Consider the following 20,468-nt stretch of genomic DNA (forward strand, 5'->3'; position numbering starts at 1 on the left):
GCTTTGGTGAGGCAGAATTATGCCGTTTCACTGAAATTCAAACTGTCCAAGGGTTGACATCCTTCCACTCTTTCCCATCCACTTCTGATGTCTTTTATAAACAGAGTTGGAGTAGGGGAGAAAGGAGAAAACCTGGGAGGGATTTTGGCACCTGTGTGTCCAGGTGTCCTGACAATTGCAGTTGCCGCCTCTGTTGAGCCCTGATGTCAGCTTCACGCGTGGTGCGGTGGAGACTAACCTGGCCGATTGCGCTTCCCCACTGGGAATTCCAAAGTCTGTCTTCCCGATGTCTTATGGAAGGAAAGTCCAGGACGTTTTCCCTGTGAAAGTTTAGGTTTTCTGGAAAATCATGTTTATTTCAAGTGAGTTACTTCCTCAGGTCTCACATGCAGTCCTAGAATTCTGGTGCATGGCATTAACACAGAGCCTGGGTTTGTTCATTGAGTGTCCAGTCTGCTGTGCCCAGGGGGCCTGCCCTGCAGTCACTGAGCCGCAGCACACAGAGCACCATGGGGAAGCTAGCGACTCCAGAGGCCGGCTGTGCGGCGTAGTCAGGGGCTGGCTTATCACATGATGGCTCTGTCCCTGCTTCGTTGACACTTCAGCTCATTTTATGACTCATTCATTCAGTGGGTTCTTCAGCACCTACTGTGTACCAGGCACTGTTCTAGGCACTGAGGACACAGCAGTGAGGCAGAGACAGCCCCTGCCTCCACGAACTCTGCGTTCCCGTGGGGACGACAAATCAGCCAAACCTCAGGCAAGTCCATGCTCCAGAGAGCTCTCGGGAGCAGCAAATGTGCTCAGGAGGGGCCGGAGGCCTCTGAGGAGCTGAGGCTGGAGCAGGAGGGACCCAGGCATCAGAGGCCTGGGGAGAGCAAGTGTGGGTGGGAGGGACGGGGAGGATGCAGCAGGCTCAAGGGGTGGCCAGGAGCCAGCTCACGAGGGCCTTCCAGGCCACCCACGAGAGTTTGGATTGTGTACTAGGAAATAAGCAGCCACGGGAGGGTTTAATCAGAAGAATGCTACCTGGTTTGCATTTTTAAAAGCTCCCCTGGCTGCTGTGTGATTTGGCTGCAAGGGCAAGTGAGGATTTTATCAGCTCTAGGAGTCTCAGTCCACAAAATGGGGGCAGGGGGCTGCCTTAGACATAAGCAAGTCTCCTTAGCTGGCAGTCTGAGGTTCTGAGTGTTCGTGTGCTGGGTGCTGAGTATTATCGATGGCTCCTGCCTTGCTCACTCAGCTGAGACGAGAATATAAACCAAGGCAAGAAGTGCTGCGAAGACTGAGAAAATCAGACTTGGGAGGATGGAGTCGCCGGTTGGAACAGATGCATCCGAGCTCAGAAGGGATCCTGAGGGTGAGGAATGCCCGGACAGGCAGAGAAGGGGATGTTGTTTTACAAAACAGTCCACTGGAGTATTCCTGAATATCAGGGTTCTCTAAGTGTAAGCCAGTGGTTGCCTGGCTTTTTGATGTCACAGACCAGTAAAATTCTAAAAAGTGTTTTGGGGACCAGCATAGGGTTGCCAACTGTATGTATTTTTTTCAAGGAAGAAACTGAACTCCCAAATGGTAGCGTTCAGCTGCAGCCCTGCCCCAGGCTGGGGAGGGGCTGTGCTCTCCTGGCTCTGACACAGAGACGTTTGTTTTCCTTCCATGTGCCCACTTCGTCTGGGAAGGGACCAGCACATTCCATAGCAGGTAGGTAACTTCACTGCTCTGATCTGGTCACAGTCTACATCTTTGTCCTGCTCACTTCGTACGACGGTTATAATAACAAGAGAGTGGTGAACTTTGAAAGCTTGCATGAAATTCACAAAACTCTTACCAAGTCTGTACCTGCACTATCTTGCTCTCAACCAACCTGTGCCCCCTTATAGCCAAGTTATAGTCACCAGCAGATGTCCTCAGCTTCAGTAGTTGAGAGGTGCGTGGCATTGCTTAGATGGGTGTCTGTGGTGGCAGCACTGCGGAAGGGCGCCACTCAGGCACAGGCGCACGCACCTGCAGGCCCCTCCTGGGAGATCCCGAGTGTGGGAGCTTTTACCCACCTCTCTAGGCTGGGGGACGAGGCTATTTGTAGTGGATGCAGGGAGTCACCAGGCATCTGGCGGCTGCACTGCCAGTCCCATTCTCCCACAGTCAAACCCTGTTCTTGCCCAGCCAACATCTCTTCATCACACAACGTGCATTTTGACACTGGGTTGACACCTCGGTCAGTAGTCCAGCCTGGCGGCTGCACATCCCATCCCTGGTAAGCTCGCTCACTCATGGGACCGCCCATGCCACTCTGAGCCCCCTCTCCAGCCACTTTTGCAAGTGCTCAACCTCGAGATGTTCATGTCCGTGTGCCTGAGCTGCCTGGCCCTGCCTCCTTTATCTGCTGACTGCGTCCCTCACATCTTGGCTGTGGTCCCTTATGCTCCCCATGGCCCCCACTTTCTTCTCTTCACCCCTCCCTTCCTGTTTGCACTTGTGTCCCGCCATGGGCAGTGATGCCCTGAGAACAGTGACTGCACCATGCTGAGCTTTTCTAGGTCGGTGCTTGGCATTCAGTGAGCACCTCGTGTCTGCTGAGTAAATGAATGGTATCTTTCACCATTAGAATTGACGTCCTTTGTCCTGCAAGCCGTCCACCTGCACCTTCTGCACCCTGTCTGGTGGCTCGTGGAGGCTGCGTCTTCCCAAACAGGGCTGGGCTCCTGTCACCTCACCCTGCCTCAACTCCCTGCCGTTGCCCACTCCCATATGTCTGTCTCTTCACTGCCCACGCCCGTGCCCTGGTCCTTCCTGCAGACGCAGCCTGGCCCATGCTCTTCCCTTGTCTGGAACACCCTTTCTAATGGGTCACCGGCCCTCCAGATCTAGCGTAACTGTGGGGCAGGCTGTGTCTCTGCTCTTCCTTCCCCTGCCCTCCTGCCTCTGTCACCAAGCTCAGAAACATGGTGCCCAAAGAGTAGCCGAGATCCTCCTTGCTGTTTCCCATCTCCCTCTCTTCCTGCGTCTCGTTTGGTGTTTACAGAGCACCTGCTCTGTAAGGCCCTGTGCTGAGTCGTGGGGACACAGTCTTGGCACTTCTCCCCTTCCAACTTAGCTCCCCACAGTTCCATCCCTGTGGGGCTCTGTTCTCCATTATTAGCCACATCCAGGGAAAGGGCCTGGTGGGAGCAGAGGACTGGGTTCCAAACTCCTGGTACTTGTCTTTGGCTGGCTGTGTGACCAGCTGAGCCACCTGCCCACTCTCAGCCTTGGTCTCCATATCTGTCAAGTGGTCTCCAAGGTTCCTTCCGGTTGGAGAGTCTCCAGTTTAAGTGAGCTTTCATGGTATCTCTGGTGGCACATGCTTGCTCAGTTTAAACACACACCTCTGCAACAAAGGGGAAAATGCAAGGAGCAGTGCCAAGAGCAAGCACTCGGAGATCCCAGCAGGCGACCAGGAGAGCAGAGAGACTGTTCCACATGAGCTGCAGAGCTTGAGCTGGTGCTGGGAACACAGGGTAGAGAGGGCACATCCAGGTGGGATGAAATAGGACGCACCGAAATGAGGGCAAGCTGCGTCTCTGCCCCGTGTCAGGCACTGGTTCTGATCACAGCTCTGCCACTGTGTATGCAACCACGGGAGAAGGCCCACCCAGCTGGACATTCAGTGACTCTTGAGTGTAGCCAAATTGTTGATGACTCAGCTCCGGAGAGGAGCTGATGAACACGGACAACCGTGACTTTTTAGCTGACGAGGGTCCAGGCCAGCAGGAGCAAGGAGAATCAGTCACAGAGCACCTGCCACACAGCTTGGGCCCAGTCACAGACTCCAAGGCGTGCGGAGCTTTTGCCAAATCTACACGTCAAATGACAATTTGATTCTCACACTTGGATCCTGTGTGCTAGTTGGCACTGAATATCTGAGCCGCAGTCCTTAAATCTGTCTCCTCACCACTAAGGAAAGGAGTCTGTGCTCTATTAAAAGCAGTTTTTAAAAATCAGAGAATGCTAAATGTGTCCAAAAAAAGTAAAAATCGGCCAAAAAATGTTTTATCATCTTTAAAGTTGTCATCTTTACATATAACTGTGGTGTTGGGCACCAGCTGGACATGGACATCTGCAAGGATCATGAGCAAGGCTGACAATCTCTGGAGGAGAGACCCCAGTCAGAGCCAAGGACACCATCTTCTCTGGGCTGTGCATCCTCAAAACACTTAGTGGTTGAAGACTTTTTCCCCCTAGTGTTCTTCCCTCTGAGTTCTCCCCTTTATAATCCATAGCACGTGTGGTTTCCAGAGGCAGAGGTCTCTGTCAATACAGTTGGTGGCCTGGAGCCCCTCCCACTCTGCTGGGGAACCACCAGCTGTGTGCGCCCCCTGTGCCCCACGTATGCTAGTCCCCCCTTAACCCGGCTGATGCTGATTTAGGCTTTGAACTTGGCCCAGGCGTGACCTTTTCCGAGAAGCTCTCTGTGGGGTGGGGCTCAGAGCTCCACTTCGGGTTGCTACTGCACCTCCCATAACATTCCCCAGACAGAGTGATCATCTGCTCGGAAAGCTTCCTGAGGCCAGAGCCACGTCTCCTTCGCTTCTCCTGGTGTCAAGAAGTCAGCACTGAAGGTTGCTCAGTGAAGTGATGACTGGAACATTCCCTGTCCATGGGATCCAGCCTTGTCAGATCAACAGGGCAGCACTGCCCCGCCTTGGGCTCTGCCAGCACATCCTTGCTACTCACCACGAGGCCCTCTCCGGCCCACCGCACCCCCCCGCCACAGCCCCGACCCGCACTTCTAACACCTGCTTCCCTAACTTGGATGGGCCATTTACTCTCTTGGGAAGCTTTCCCCACTCTTTCTAAGTGCTGCCAATGTATGTCCATCACCTGCCTCATGGTGGCCCTAAAGCCCAGTCTCCAGGAGGCCGTGATGACAATCCCAGCTCATGACGTTGCTGTCCTTGTCTCATCAAGGACTTTAGGAGGGCTGCCCAACATGGCATACAGGCTGATTTTCAATGGCTGGCTGCCTCTGTCCTGGGTCCCTAACATGCTAGGGACTGTCCAGAGAAGAGAAGCCCGGAACCTCCTCTAGCCTGAAGAGTGGGTGGCTGTTGTACACCCCACTCCTATCAGAGACAAGAAGCAGCAGCGGGCGTCCTCCTCCTCAGCACAGCACAGGCCCACAGTCAGACCTTGCGTTCTGCAAGTGCAGCAGTGCCCTATGATGGTGTGCTGGCTTACATATGTCACCTGTTTTCAAACTTCCTTTCTAAAGCAGGTATTTTTGGCCCCAGGTAGACTGCAAGCCGAGACTGTGTCTCATTTGCCACTGCGCCCCACACTGCGCTTAGTGCAGGGCCCTATTCCTGTCCAGTAATCAGTGAGTGCTTGTCACCTAACGCAAGGCAAATTAAATGCTAAACAGCACTAATTACAAGCTGTTGCAAGATCCTGGCTCTTAGCAAAGAGAATTACCTGTGATTGTCAGAGGTTTGCTTGTTGCCCAGGTGCATGATACATGAAATTGCTCTTTTCTGACTGCTTCGTTATTCCAGAGGGAGGGCCACTCTTCTAAGATTGCTGCAATTTAATATTCGGAGGGCAGGATTCATTAAAGTTCTAAATACCAGTGTTCTACACTGTGGACTCTTGTTCAGGAACAAGACAAGTGGGTTTTGATTCTCATTTCGATGAAAGGAGGCAACCAGTTACTATTAAGGAAATTAAGAGCTTAATGGTACATTAGTACATTAAAGGGGAGTGAAAACGTGCTGAGGTGCTACACTGAGCCAGTGTATAGTCTCTCTCAGTGTGGGATCCTAAAATAAATACTAAAGTGGCCACCTGTTTACAAGTGACAATCAGTTATTTGTAGTGACAATGTTTAAAGTGTGCAATTTAGTTTCCGGCTGATTGAACTAAAACGAGCAGCTGTGTCATCTGTCAAGGTAAATATGCAGGAGAGAGAGCATCTATTTTAATAAAGAAAAAAGAACCGCAGTAGCTTTTCCAAAAGAGCTGCTTATACCTCATTTATTTTTAATTCTTTTTCTCCTAAGGACAGCTGAGGAGAGGCTTGTCTCCATTTTATGAGGCTACCAAAAGGACAGCAGTCGGAGAAATCTCTCCTAGCAGGTTTCCCGAGACACTCCCAGCTTCCGTGTAGTTGCATTATGCGTGTGTCACGTGCCTGCTCCTCCTCCCTAATAGACATGGGAGAAAGCAGTACTTAACTTCTTAGGGGTTAATCAGTTCCTGCTGTTTATTTCTCCACATGAAGGCATAATTTCCATTCATAACATCATTATTGATGACTGTGAAATAATTACAGGCTTGATCTTATAGCCCAGCTTCGTAGGTGTATAGAACTGTGGTGAAAAACAGCTCTGAATACTCAAAACCTGTAGATTAGGCAGAGGATTATTGCCAGATGGCTCTCTACAATCCCATATTCTTGATTACTGAGGGAATGAGCTATCTGTTGGAGACAAGTGTAAAAATATTTGCCCCAACTTCTCATGGTTTGCTTTTCAAGATTATCATGAAAGGCCTTAAGCAGCAGCAGATTCATGCAATAGATATAAGTAGTTGAGACTGTAATGATTTCTTGGGAAATGAGTTTACTCACCAGAGACTTTAAAAAAAAAAAAAAAAAAAAAAAAAAAGAAGGGAACTTCTTTAATATGATGATAGTTATCTACAAAACACAAAAGAAACAAAACCCCCAAAGCAAACAGCATGTTACATGGTGAAATATTGAAAGCATGGAAGAGAGAAGGATGTCTGCCAACACCACTATTCAACACTGCTGGAGGCCCTAGTCAGTGCAATAAGGCAAGGGAAAAAATTAAAATTTATAAGGATTGGAAAAAATATATAAAACTCATTTGCAGATGACAAGATTGGGTAAGCTGAAAATACAAAAGAAGCTTATTATTAATTAGAACTAATAAATACATTTATCAGAGTCACTGGTTATAAAGTCAATATACAAAACCAATTGCATTTCTATATACTAGAAACACACAATTAGAAAAGGATTTTTAAAAAGTCAATGCACTATTAACATTAAAACTTTCATGTATCGGGCTGGCCCGGTGGCGCACTGGAGAGTGCGCCGCTTGGGAGCGCGGTGGCGCTCCTGCCGAGGGTTCGGATCCCACGTGGAGACCAGTTCCCGCTCACTGGCTGAGCGCGGTGCAGGCGCAACACCGAGGGTTGCAATCCCGTTGCTGGTCCCTGGTACGGGCGAAATATCAAAAGACATTACCAAGAGAATGAAAAACCCCACAGAATGGGATAAAATATTTGCAAATCATATAGTTGATAAGGGTTTAATATCCAGAATACATAAGGAATACCTGCAACTCAACAAAAGGACGAACAATCTAAGTTTTAAATGGACAAAGGACTCGAATAGACATTTCTCCAAAGAATACACTATGTGAATGGCCAATAAACACATGAAGAGATGCTCAACATCATTACCCATTAGGGATACGCAAATCAAAACCACAATGAAATACCACTTCACACTAAACAAAAAATCAAAACCAAAACAATGGAAAACAAGCATTGGTGAGGGCGTGGAGAAACTGGGACCCTCACGTGTGGCTGGTGGGAATGTGATACGGTACAGCCACTGCAGAAAACAGTCTAGCAGTTCCTCAAGGAGTTAAACTTACAATTACCAGCAATTCCATCTCTGGGTATATATAAAAGAATTGAAAAGAGGGACTCAAACAGATACTTTTATGCCAGTGTTCATAGAAACGTTATTGACAGTAGCCAAAATGTGGAAACAATCCAAGTACCTATTAACATGTGAATGGGTAAACGACATGTGTATGTTTATCATGTTTTTTATTGTCTGATATCATGTTTTTTGTCTGATATATTCCCGATACTTTGACATCTTGGGGCCTTGCTAACACTGCCCCTCCCAGGGTTAGCCAATTTCTAGAGATCACAAAGAACTCACCTGCAAGTGTGATTTTCATACGCAGACCACCCAATCCAGAGCCCATATGCCCCGTCTACCTCCTTTATTGAGCTCTTGCACTCAGGGCCAGGTACTAGACAACTTGAGACAGCTCCGAGACTCCACAGCCTGCTGGAATTATTTGAACTAGCCAAGCCTAAGCCTGCCATCTGCCTTTCCTTTCCAATGGACACTACAACAAAAGCTGTTGTCCACGTCTCATCCTCAGTCCCTGTGCCTCCTGACCAACCCTGGTGCTTTCCCACATGGCTCTGCATGGCATGCCATGCCATCTGCTTCTAGGGACCTGTTAGTATAAACTTACTTCAAACAGTCATTTGCATGTCTGCATGTCTTATCATACCTGATTAAAACAAATCCTGGGTATACTGTAAAATAACATATATACAAACAATGGAATATCATTCAGCCATAAAAAGGAATGAAGTGCTGATACATGCTACAACATGAGCCTTGAAAATATTGTGCAAAATGAAACAAGCCAGACATAAAAGGACAAATATTTTATGATTCCACTTATGTGAAATATCTAGAATAGGCATATTTATAGAGAAAGAAAGTAGATTAGAGGTTACCAGGGTTGGGGGAAGGGAGAATATGGAGTTAATTTTTAGTGGGTACAGAGTTTCTGTTTAGGGTGATGAAAAAATTTGGAAATAGATAGTATTGATAGTTGCACAATTGTGAATGTAATTAGTGTCACCGTATTATACACTTAAAAATGGTTAAAGTGGCAAACTTTATGTTATACCTATTTTATCACATTAAAAGGAAGTAAATCATTTGTTGTTAAAGAAATACAATTTACAACAGATCAACAGGTATTAACTACCTAAGAATAAATTTTAACAAAAGATGTTTAAAACATATAGCCCCAAACAAAATACTGCTGAGAGAAGTTGAAGACCTAACTAAAGGGACGGATATATAATATCCATGGATTGTACAGTCAGTTTCTAAATTCAACGCAAACCCAGTCAAAATCCTAGAAGGTTTTGCTGTTACTGTTACTGGTGCTGAATTTAGCAGGCTGATTTTAAAGTATGTAGAGAAATGCAAAGGGCTAAGAGGATCCACGGCAACATTGAAGAACATCGTGGTAGGACTTACAGAGATAGATTTCCTGTAAGTCATTAGACAGTCTACACAGTGTCCCCTGCACTGCACGAGTCGCGGTGAGCCTGATATTGGCACAAGGAAAGAAAAATCAACCAGTTGAAGAGCATAGAGAGTCCAGAAACCGATGCACATATATGGTCCCTTGATTTTATTCAAAACTGTCACTTCAGAGACGTGGGGAAAGGATTAGTAAATGGCTGGTGGGATATCTATATAGTAAAAAGTGAGCCTTGATTCCTACCTCACACCAAAATAATATTCACACAAAAATAAATTCTGAATGGATTGTCTATCTAAATGTAAAAGGTAAAACAAAAAAAGTTTTGTAGATTACCGATAATTTCCTCATGGCCTTGGGATAGGCAAAGGTTTTTAAGATAGGACACAAAAAGCACTAACCATAGAGGAAAAGATTAATAAATTAGACCTTCTTAAACTTAAGAACTTATAATTATTGAAAAGCACCATAAAAGTAGAAGATATTTGTAATACATATAGGAAAAAAAGGAGTCATTTGGAATATATAAAAAGATCTCCTACAAATCAATAAGGTTTATGGGATTTATTGATTTAGGGTTAGGGGTTCCGAGAAGTTCTATGTTCACTCCTGCATCTTTGCTTTTGCACCTGAGTCCATCGTTTGGAATTTCCTCTCCCTTTTACTAACACCTGCGTGTCCTGATCTATCTAGCTTAGGCTGCATGGTCTCTTGGAGAGTACTTGTCAGAGTGTGTCTCATGGACCAGCAGCATCTATGGCATTTATTTAAAATGTAGGTGCCTGTGGTGGATGGACGGCCTCTGAAATGGACCCCCAGTACTTCCTGCCTCCAGGTGTTCATGCTGAACTGTGTGTCTGACTTCTAACAAATAGCATATGCAAGAAGGGATGGGATCTCACTTCCAAGATTAGGTTATCAAAAGACTGTGGCTCCTGTTTGGGGTGGTTTCTTTTGGGTCATTTGCCCTGGAGGAAATTAGCTGACATGTCCCGAGGCAGCTCTCTGAAGAAGCCCATGTCAAGAAGGACTAAAGTCTGCCAACAATTACAGGTGAGTTTGGGAAGAAATCCTACCTCAGCTGAGCCTTCAGATGAAACTGCAGTCCCAGCTGACAGCTTGACCACAATCAGATCTAGAGGCATCTGTTCGAGCCATGCCCAGATTCCTGACCTACAGAAACTACAAGATAACACATGTTTGTTGTTTTAAGACATTAAGTTTTGGGGGAATTTGTTACACAGCAACAGGTAATGAAAACAGTGATTGAGCTCCACTGTGGAACTAATGAATCAGATTCTCTGGATATGTGGCTGGGAAATTTCCACTTCTTATAAACCATCCAATGGTCCCAATAAGCATCATCAAAGTCTGAGAATACCTGCCCTAGGAAGCCTTTCCTAGAAAGCTCTGTTATGTCCTCATAGCACCCTGGGTGCATACATACCTGTCATGACACAAAGTGCAGAAACACCTTTGCTTTCACAGATTTAACATTCACAATGTCAGGTTTTCATTCAAGCTCCTGAACTAGAAACAGAAAATTGAAAAATGGAAATTTTTATATATTTGAGTGTAAACTTTGATTTAGTTGTGGCAATAATTATGCTGTAATAAGTGCTTTTTTTTTTTTTTTTCCAAACTGTGGATTGCCACTTGTTAGGGAGATTTGACCTCAGGAATTTTTAATTAAATAGACACTGGCAGAATGACAACATGCAGTCAGCATAGGCATTGTTTGTGAAGACATTTTGATTACATATATACTTATATTTGTGTGTGTGAGCACACAGTTGTGATGTAAAGTATATATTTTTCCATGATTTATAGTAAAAAAAAATCTTTTAAAGTCACTGTGGCTTTAAATTTTATTTTATGCATGGAAACTTGCACAAAACTGCGTTTTAAGAAAATTATATGCTAAGGTGATTCTTAGCACTTTCAGGGATGTGGATTTATAGAGACACTGGTCAACACCTGAATGTTGGTTTCTCCATCCTTAAAATTCAGATAATATGCACAGGATTGTGTGAAGTTTGACTAAAATGACTGGATAAAATGCTTAGCAGAATGCCTGGGTCTTAGAATGTGTGAATTATTAATAAGAACTGCATTCACTAAAGTGATATCGAGTGTTTACCACGCAGCAGGCACTGAGCTGGGTGCTGAGGATGTAACTGAACAAGGCAGACACGCCTGCACTCACGAAGACTATAGTCTAAGTCTACTTTATGGCAATGGGCAATAAAAATGTAAATAAAGGGCCGGTCCCGTGGCTCACTCAGGAGAGCACGACGCTGGTAGCGCTGAGGCCGTGGGTTCGGATCCTATATAGGGGTGGCCGGTGCTCACTGTCTGAGCGTGGTGCAGACAACACCATGCCAAGGGTTGTAATCCCCTTACCAGTCAAAAAAAAATGTAAATAAAATAAATAATTACAAATAAGTGCTATGAAGAAAATCTACAGGTTTTTCTCATGTTTAAAATAATTCCAAATTTTCAGAAAAGTTTCAAGAATGAGAACAGTACAAAGAACACCTGTATACCTGTTATGGGCTGAATTGTGTTGCCCACAAGATTCACATGTGGAAGTCCTAACCCCAGGCTCCTCAGAATGCGACCATATTTGGAGACAGGGTCTTTGAAGAGGTAATTAAGGTAAAAAGAGGTCATTAGGGCGGCCCTCATCCAATATGACTGGTGTCATAAGAAGAGATTCGGACACAGACACGCACAGAGGGAAGACCACATGAGGACACAGGGAGAAGACAAGGAGGAGGCCTCAGAAGGACCCAGCCGTGCTGACACCTCCATCTTGGGCTTCCAGGACTGTGAGACAATCAACTTTTGCTATTTAAGCTGCCTGGTCTGTGGTGCTCTGTTCCGGCAGCCTGAGCAGGTGAGTATAATGTCCTTTACGCAGATTTGTTTATTGTTAACAGTTTGCCCCCACTGCTTTCTCATTTGCTGTCTATACATAATTTTTTTCGGAAGCATTTGAAAGCAAGTTACACACATCGTGGCCCTTTACCCCAAATACTTAGATATTCATTTCATAAGAATAGAATACAGAGTCTCTTATATGATCACAGCACAGTTATTCCGTTTCAGTGCATTTAACATTGATACTGTATATTGGTTCAGTGTATTGAACATTGATACTTTTATGTAACCTACTGTCCATATTTCAGTTTTGTCAACTGTCCCAATAATTGCTGTATAGCCTCTTTTCACACTACAGTACATGATCCAGTCTATGGTAAGGAATTGCATTTAGTTGTCATGTCTCCAGTCTTCTTTAATCTGGACCATTTCCACAACATTTCTTGGTCTTTTATGACATTGACAGTTTTGAAAAATAGTCTCTCCCCCCGCTTTTTTAAAAGCAGAATTATTTTTATTTTGAGTTTTTCTGATGTTTTCTTATGATTAGAATTAGGTTATGCATTCCAGGCTACAACACTACAGAAGCGATGTCATCCTTCTCGGGGCATTACATCTGGAGGCACAGTGTCCATCTGCTCCTTCCAGGCAATGTTAATTTCTACTAGATAGTCCAGGTATTGTCCATTTTTTTTCTTTGTGTCATTACTATTTTCCCCTTGTAACTAATAAGCGATCTGTGGGAAGATCCCTTAAAACAACGCAGATATCCTTCTCATCCAAATAACCCCCTAGGTTAAGCACCTGTTAATGACTCTTACCTGAATCAATCTTCACTCAGTGGTTACAAAATGACGGTTTTTCAGCTGACACTCCCGCATTACCGGCTGGCCCTTGGCATGCTACCATAAGCAAGTGCCCTCTTCTCCATTCATCATATCTTCCTGTACAGTCCGTTTCTTATGCTTATTACAAAATATCTGAAGCTGGGTAATTTGTAAGAAGACAAAACTTATTGCTTATAGTTTCAGAGACTGGGAAGTCCACAGTCCAGGTAACATATCTGGTAGTAACAGTGACGTGGGGTCTCACATGACGAGAGACTCCCAGGTGCTCTCCTTTTAAAGCCCTCAGAGCCAAGCCCATGACCACTATGATTAATCCATTCACTACAGCACGGTCTTCACGATCTAATCACCTCTTCAAGGTCCCATCTTTCAATTACCATAATAGGATTCCCCACCCTCTTATCAGTCACAGTGGGGATCCAGCTTCAAATACATAAAACTTGGGGGGCACAATTCAACCCATATCACTGTCTATTTATTCACCTGTCTTTGGCTTGGACTCATGATTTCCATCGTTTTTAGTGGCCTATAGTTTTGTTACTGTCCTTCATTATTTTTGTGCTCCTGTTAGCACAGATTTGGCCAGCGGGAGTCCCTCCAAGCTGGCTTCTGTGCCTGGTGACTATAGTTATTATGGGGGGAGAATGAGGCTACAAAGAGTGGTTCCAGTGGCCTTGTGTGTCGTTTTAACGTTTGTTTGTTTGTTTATTTATTTGTTTCTTTGCTTGTTTATTTATCTATTTATTTACGTATTTATTTATTTAAAATGAGCAAATTTGTTTTTCATTTTACATTCCCTTGTACATATTTGTGGGGTACAGTGTATTGTTTCAATGCATGCATATACTGCACAATGACTCACTTAGAGTAGACAGCGTAGTTTTGTACCCATTAGTCCGCCACTTTTCCTCCCCGCTGCCCCCCTCACCTCTGGTAACCATTATTCTACTCTCAACTTCTATGAGAACCACATATATTTTTTTGGTTCCACATATGGGTGATATCACACAGTACTTTTCTTTTTGTGCCAGACTTATTTCACTTAACATGATGGTTTCCAGTTCCATCCATGTTGCTGCAAATGATAGGATATCATTTTTTGATAGCTGGGTAGTATTCCATTGTGTATATATGCCACAGTTTTTTAATCCATCCATCCGTTGATGGACATTTAGGTCGATTCCCTTCCTTAGCTATTGTGAGTAGTGCTGTGATGAACATGAAAGTGCAGGTGTCTTTTTAATATATTGATTTCATTTCTTTGAGTATATACCCAGTAGTGAGAAAGCTGAGTCATAGAGTTGATCTATTTTTAGTTCTCTGAGGAATCTCCATAGTGTTTTCCACCGTGGCTGTACCAATTTCAGATTTTAATTTTTATTAGAAAGATTTCAAGGCAGCTGGTGAAGCTGGAGAGAATGGAGGAATGAGATGGCTGGCATTAGAACCAACAGGATTTGCTGAAGCACTGGATGTGGGGGTTGAGACAATGATCATTAAGGGATGAAAAGGTTTCCTAGTTTGGCGCCATTTATCGAAGTGGGTCAGAGTGAGGGAGGTGGATGAATTAAGGGCTATGAGGATGGCTTAAGTATGAGTGGTTTCCAATACATACCAGTAGAGGGGTCAAGGCTGGTCACAGTGTACGAGCATGACCTAGGACAGAATCAGAGGGGCCCTAACCTCCAAAGGCCGTACAGAAGGGTGAAATCACCAGTGGTGCCCAAGAACTGAGTAGTTGGTGTGGTTTTAGGGAAGCCAGTAAGAGTGTGTTTCAGGTAGGAAGGATTGATCAACTAGGTTGAATCCTACTGAGAGGTCAAGTATAGATAAAATATTTATGAAAATGACTAGGTATTAGGGAACAATAGAGTCACACCTCTGGCAAGACTGATCAAGAGTGAATTATATCTGAAAGCATGTATAGACAACTCTACTGAGAAGTAGGTTAAAGAGGAGCAGAGAAATGGGGTGGAAACTAGAAAATATTTTTTTTTAATGTGAGATACTAGAGCATGTTTCAAGAGGGAGGGAGAGAGGAAAAGACAAAGACAACTCTACTGAGAAGTAGGTTAAAGAGGAGCAGAGAAATGGGGTGGAAACTAGAAAATTTTTTTTTTTAATGTGAGATACTAGAGCATGTTTCAAGAGGGAGGGAGAGAGGAAAAGACAAAGATAGAATGAGATTGTTGCTATTATGAGACAGAGGGTATAACCTAAGCTCAGGACTAAACTCTTTTGGCCTAAGGATTTATTTACACTGTCAGAAAGTATTGAGGATCCCAAAGAAATGTGTTTATGTGGGTTACATCTATGAATATCTACCACATTAATAGTTAATCATTTAAAAACAATAATAAATCCGTTTACATATTAACTTTTTTATTAATAAAAATGTATATTTTCCAAAACAAAAAATGTTAGTGAAAAAGGAGGTGTTTTATATTTTTGCAAATCTCTTTAATATCTGGCTGCTAGAAGACAGCTGGATTTTTATGTCTTCTTTTGCATTCAATCTCTTGCAACATTATTCATCACGGAACTTCTGGAAAACCCCACAGTACACCTGTGAGAGAATAAGAGTGAAAATTCAAGTAATGTGTTAGTATTATTATGAGAATAGTTTTGACCACATGGATTCTCTGAAAGGGTCTCAGGGCCCCTGGGGATCCTAGACCACATTTGGAGAATTGCCCACATAAGCAGAAGTCTTAGAGAAGGCTAATGGGATGAGATCTAGGACACAGTGGAGGGATGGCCTCTGTGAAAAGCGACCCTTCCTCTTTGGGGGCAAGAGCAAAAGAGGAGATGAGTGTGTTCTGTTCTTACAGGTCCTATTTTCTCCATGAGATGAGTCACAGTCATTCAATCAGGGTGAGGAAGTAAAGGGTGCTTGACCTCTGAGCAGTGAAGCAATAGGAAATAAGTCTCTTGGCCAGTGGGAAAACTAGCTTACCAGTGAAATTGACTTAGTCACATTGCCAAGCAGGAACTACATCACCATCTCTGCAGCCCGCAGCAGGGCAGTCCATATAACTCACTGCCGACAGAGATGTGAGGGACAGAGGGACCTCACAGGCTGCACCTCGGACCCACCCTACTCTCCTACAAGTAGGTAGTATGGCAGGGTGGCCACCAGCATGGACTATGGAGCCAGCCACCTGGTCTCTCATTCTGGTTCTGCCCTTGACTAGCTGTGTGTCCTTGGACAACATACTCTCTCTGTGCCTCAGTTTCCTATTTTTAAAATGAGAATACTCATGGCACCTAACTATAGGGCTGTTGTAGAGATAAATGAAGATTAAATTACACGTAAAGCAGACAGGTTCCTGGCCAAGGGTGCTCCATAGGGTCAGTGACAACAACCACTGCTATTGTTATTATTACTAACATGATTTACTGTGCTTACCCTGGCCCTGCGAGTCTTAATGAGTGATAATTCACTCATGTAGTGAACGCTGATGGGATGCCTGCCATGTGCTGGGCACCTGCTGAGGCTGAGGATGCCGTGTGGGCAAAGCAAGCTAGTCCCCGTCTTCCTGGGGCTGACTCCTAGAGCAGACGGGACACAACCGGACGCTGCCTAGGCGAACGATGAGAAGTCGCCGTCAGTGCTAACACCTCTGACGGCTGCAGCGAGCGGCAGGGGCTTCAGGGGCATCACTCCGTCCCGCCCTCACAGGAGGCCCCGAGGCGGGTGCGGCTCGTTTTTTGCAGACGAAGAGTCTGCTTATCAGAGAAGGGGCCTGGCTTCCCCCGCGTCGCACGGACCTAAGCCGGCCGGTGAGACCGGAAGACCCCCCGGCTCGCGCGAAAGTCCACGTAACACAAACCCGCTACCATGACGCCCGTCGCCAGGGTTCCCGCGCCCTTGGAGGCAGGACTTCCGGCGGAAGTTCCTTCCGGGAATTTTCGGCCCCGCCCCTCTCCCCGCCCAATTCCGCCGGTCTCCTTCACTTTACCAATCGCAGCTTCGCTTCTTGCCAGGAGCGGAGACGCATCCTCCAATCAGCGCGTGCCGTCGTCGCTCGGGCAACAGCGTCCTAGAGACGCCGCCTGAGCTGGGCCTCGGCGGCCCGGCGGCCTGGGGTCCGCGCGCGGTGTGGGCCCAGCGAGGCGGAGAACCGAGGACGGGGCCGGGGTAAGGCGGCGCGGGCCTCGGCGGGCGGGAAGCTCCGAGGGTCCCCCAGCCCAGAGACAGCCCGGCGCTGCCGCCCGCCCCAGGGACGTGGCGGGGGCGATTCATTCATTCCCTCAGCCCGTGTTCAGGGAGCGTCTGGATTTGCCTGGCACGTTGCGGACACTGGGGCCGCTGTGGTGAATGGTACGGTCCCTGTTCCCATGGAGCTTCCGCGGTATTTGGGAACGACACAATAAACGTCGAAGGTGGTGACGTCTTCCTCCCTGGGTCTCTAGGAGGATCAGATGGAAAATGTGTGTGGAAATGCCTTAAACCTCTCCAATTCACAAAATGTTTCAATTCTTTCTCCCGTCCCTCCCTCTCTCTTCCTCCCTCCCTCCCTCCCTGTCTCTCCTGCCCTAGAGCTCCATCATGCCCTTTACTTCATTTCTGCGCACAGCATCTTTTGAATACTGAAGACTGTGGGGTGAAGGGGCTTGTCCAGAGTCACACAGCTAGGAAGTGGCAAAGCCAGAATTCAAACTCATTTCTGTCTCATTGCAAAATCTCTGCTCTTTTACACTCTTCTCCCTCAGACTGCGCATAGTTATCCCTGCCTCCCTGGGAGATCTTGTTTGCACCACTGTTGTACTGGGCTTGCTTGAGACTGTCGCCCAAATCACCCCTCTACTCCCTTTGCTTCCTGTCCTGAAAATCTGTGCCTTCCAGGATGTCTTGCCCCTATTAAGAGGATTCTTACTTCACTCTCAAGAAGAGTAATTTAATAATGTTTCTTAAATTGTATGAGGGTACTTCAAAAGTTTTGTGGAAAAATAGAATTTAAAGGTTATACTATTCTTTCCATGAACTTTTTGAAGTACCCTCGTGTATGTGCCCCTTAATGGATGGACTTAACAGCAATGCTGTAAATAAATTGTTCTTTCACGCACTGTGTTTTCTTCATGTCTTTCTTTTATCCATTGCCTTCAATTCAGCAAATATTTACTCAACTAAGTTCTGGGAATTCAAAAAAGTGAGTCAGGCATGGTCCCTTTGATTATTATTGCCTCCCACCCAACCTTACTGCAAGCCTCTTTGAGGACAAGGACTTTATTTTAGTTATCTGTGTTTTCCCTTTCTTCCTATGTTCATTTTAGTGCTTGGTTTGTGGTAGGCGCTTGTAGATATTTGTCAAGAAGTGCTTACCCAGGACTTTAAATTTTACTCTTCAACTTTGTCTGCCTTTTTCCAGCCATCCACTTCTTCCTCTTGTACAGCGATCTCTACAGAATCTGTGCTGTGATCCCTACAGCTGGGCTGGCACCTGGAGACATAACCAGCTTCACGAGCATGTTCAGTAGCCTGGTGCCTGCCCAGAGCAGGAATCTGGTGGGAGGCCACTGGCTGTTGACAAGGCAATTACTTTAGTAAAGCATCTTTACAGGAGTGTATTGAGAGTGACTGTTTAAAGTTAATAGATGCTGAGAGTCACAGAAGGGTTTCTTGCATGACTCGCTCCCCTGCCAGGGTTGAAAATAAGCTACGTAATGTAGATGCAAAGCTGAGTAAGAAAGGAAGGTAACAGCCACCTGTTTCCTTAAATACCAAAAGTGACCTTTTTGTACAGAATATTTATCTGAGTATACCCCCCAATCTAGCCTTGCATGGTTATATTACTGGGATTTTTATAATGTTTAAATATTAACTTACTTTCAATTTAATGCTACCCAGGATACCCTCACCATTTGGAAGGGGAGGTGTAAGAGGAAGGGATGAGTTTGAGAAACTATGAATAGAGATAACACGAATATGATACCTGGCCAGTGCTAAAGAGCTTTGTTTTCCTCTTTTTCTCTTGGTTTTGACCTTTCACTGCTGTTTTGTTTTGTTCACTTGGTTTCAGGTGCTATTTGTTATTTTTTCTCTCTGTCTATTCGTCTGCAGTTTTACTACTTCTACCCCAACAACAGCTACTACTACTACTGGCTAACACTTATGGAGCTCTTACTATTTGGGGTTTCACATGCATTTTTTTATTTAGTCCTCAAAATCTGCCTATGATAATGTGCAGTTACTATTCCCATCTTATCGATGAGGCAACAGGGAAAAAAGTTAAGGGACTTTACAAAGCTAATAATAAATAACGTGGAAGTTCAGCTTCCACTTCACGACTGCCTGATAAAAGAACCTGTGTGACTAGTACTCTACCACTCTCAAATATTTACATACCCCTGTAAGTCTTCTAAGGCTTTGAGATGACTTGTAAGAATATCTATAATGTGGTAAGTAGAAACATGTAAATTAGGATCATGAAAAATACAGATAGAATAGGAAAGAAACATCGGGAGGAAAGAGAACAAATACTCAGGGCCCGGCCCAGTGGCGCACTGGAGAGTGCGCCGCTTAGGAGCGCGGCGGCGCTCCTGCCGAGGGTTCGGATCCCGTGTGGAGACCGGTTCCCGCTCACTGGCTGAGCACGGTGCGGGTGCAACACCGAGGGTTGCAATCCCATTGCCGGTCCCCAGTATGGGCGCGACACCGAGGGTTGCGATCCCGTTACCGGTCAGTAAAAAAGACAAACAGGAAAAAAAAAAAAAAATGAATACATACTCAGGTTGTCCATAATGGTTAATACAGTTGGGCTGCAAACTTAGCCATGTGCTTCTTGTCAACTCAAGGAAAAATATAAAAAAGGAAATTGAATTCATTTTTCCCAGGCAAATGAGGCCTTTTAATTCCTTTGGAAAAATAAAGTTTTTCTAACACCTAGATCTAAAAGAAATTTCTCATGAGGTTCATTACAGAGGTTTGGGAGGGCCTAGATTACTACTGAATGACAAACACACAGGCTCAGTGTCCTCACTATTCAGGGAGAGAATGTGAACTATTGTATTTGAATTGAATATTTGAAATTAAAGATTTGTGAATAGTAACAGCTTCCGGCAACACCTTCTGATTTCTATTCCCCCGAGACTTTGTAAATGATGTTATTCTGTCCCCTGAGTTGGTTTCAGTCATTTGTTTGCTCATTTATGTAGCAATTATTCATTGAGCACCTGCCATATACCAAGCCCTGTCTAAGCATCAAGGATCAGCTGTGATGGTCATTTCACTGCCTTGACACTCCTGGTGCCTCCGCCCTGTCAGTTCCTCCTGCTGGGGTTTTTCTGGACTGATTTTTGATTTGTCTTCCTGTCCTCTAATACCCTGAGATGACACTCAGCACCTTAGACTGTCACTGTCTACCTGTTTTCTGCCCTGTGCTGTCTTATTTATCTTTCTGTGCATTCCCAGGACCTGAAAACAGCAACGGTTACCAAATAGTGAAAGCTTACTGTGTGCCATGTGTTTGAAGAACATTATCTGTGGTTCTTCCCCAGCCTTTAGAGCAGTGGCTGTAACCATTCTGGGGTCACTTGCCCCTTGAGAAGCTCTCCAGAAAAATCATCTCATACACAATTTTGCATTGAATCTCAGGGAGTTTGTAGAAATACAGAAGTACACACATGGACCTTGTCC

Source organism: Galeopterus variegatus, unplaced genomic scaffold (genome assembly GCF_000696425.1).
Source record: "Galeopterus variegatus unplaced genomic scaffold, G_variegatus-3.0.2 Scaffold2389, whole genome shotgun sequence".
In the NCBI taxonomy this organism is placed as follows: domain Eukaryota; kingdom Metazoa; phylum Chordata; class Mammalia; order Dermoptera; family Cynocephalidae; genus Galeopterus; species Galeopterus variegatus.